This window comes from Lolium perenne, chromosome 4 (genome assembly GCF_019359855.2).
Source record: "Lolium perenne isolate Kyuss_39 chromosome 4, Kyuss_2.0, whole genome shotgun sequence".
Lineage (NCBI taxonomy): Eukaryota > Viridiplantae > Streptophyta > Magnoliopsida > Poales > Poaceae > Lolium > Lolium perenne.
In genome coordinates, this window is record NC_067247.2 from 285,434,184 (window position 1) to 285,435,749 (window position 1,566).

Sequence of the window (1,566 nt, forward strand, 5' to 3'; positions counted from 1 at the left end):
GCACCGCCACGGACTCGGCACCGCTACAGACCCTAACCCTAACACTCGGCGCTCCTCCTCTCGCTCTTCTCTCTATGTCGCGGCGGCACCGCCACGGACTCGGCACCGCTACGGACCCTAACCCTAACACTCGGCGCTGCTACCGCGACACTCGTACACTCGTAGCGCCTGCATCATAATGAACACGCCGGCAACAAACACGCGAGCGACAAGTATTTTTCCACATATAGGCATATACTTTGAGCATTTCAACAAACATCTTAATCTGATCCTACATATACTTTGACCATTTCAGCTGAAAGTTGTTCAGAGCAATTTGCTGACTGTTCTGTGAACGTGGATTTTCAGGATTACACGGCGAAGCTGTCGGACTTCGGGCTGGCCAAGGAGGGTCCCAAGGGGGACGACACGCACGTGACGACGCGGGTGATGGGCACGCACGGCTACGCCGCGCCGGAGTACATCATGACGGGCCACCTCACGGCGAAGAGCGATGTGTACAGCTTCGGCGTCATGCTCCTGGAGCTGCTCACGGGGCGGCGCTCCGTCGACAAGAACCGCCGCGGCCGGGAGCAGAACCTCGTGGACTGGGCGCGCCCCTACCTCCGCCGCGCCGACGACAGGCTGTACCGCATCATGGACCCCGGCATGGAGTCGCAGTACTCCACGCGCGCCGCGCGGGCAGCCGCCGCCGTCGCGCCTCACACTGCGAGAGCCTGCCAAGGCGCGCCCGCGCATGCGCGACGCGTCGTGGAGGCGCTCGAGCCCTACTCGCGCAAGATGACGACGTGCCCATGGGCCCCTTCGTGTTCACGGTCGGCGATCGCGCCGCGAAGTCCGCGCCGCGCCCGCGGCGGCAGCAGAAACGGCGCCGGGGACGACGAGCCAGCGTGGCGTCCTCCTTCCTGGACCTCTACGAGGAACCATGGCGGGCGGCGACGGCGACCATGGCGGACGGCGCGCGTGCGTGGGCGACGGCAACCATGCATGGCGGGCGGCAGCAAACGATGGCGGGCGCGCGGCAGCAAAAGATGGCGGGCGGCGCCGGCGACGCATTTCGTCAAACACGCTGAGCGCGAACGCTGGCGCGCGCCGGCGGGTGGCCGGGGAGCGGACGTCTGCGGCGTCGGCGAGGCTGACGGCGGCGTCGGCGAGGTGGTCTCGCGGTCGCGCGCGAGGAGAGGAGAGCGGCGGCGGTGCGGCTTGCCGGAGGAGGAGGGGAGAGGCGGCGAGGCGCGCTCACCTTCGGCTTCCGGCGCGCGGAGGAGAAGCGGCGGGCGGCGGCGTGGGCGACGGCGACGGCGTGTCGGCGGGCGGCGCCGAAGATGGCGACACGGCGTGGGCGACGGCGTGGGCGACGGCGACGGCGTGGGCGCGCGGCGGTTTTGCGTCTGAACTGTGTGAAGTGTGGGGTTTGGGCGCGCGGCTAAGTCAAAACGCAGGGGAAACCCCTTTGGTACCGGTTGGTACCGGTACGAAAGGTCTTTCGTACCGGTTGGTGGTACCAACCGGTACCAAAGGTTTTTTTTTGTTTTCTTTTTCTTTTGCTGCTTTCTTTTTTCTTTT

The 1,566-nt window shown here is 66.0% G+C and overlaps 1 pseudogene; it reads left to right on the forward strand.

Moving 5' to 3' along the window:
• Positions 1–264: 264 nt before the first annotated feature.
• On the forward strand, positions 265–1,073 carry LOC127347680 (serine/threonine-protein kinase RIPK-like; annotated as a pseudogene).
• The last annotated feature ends 493 nt before the right edge of the window (positions 1,074–1,566 follow it).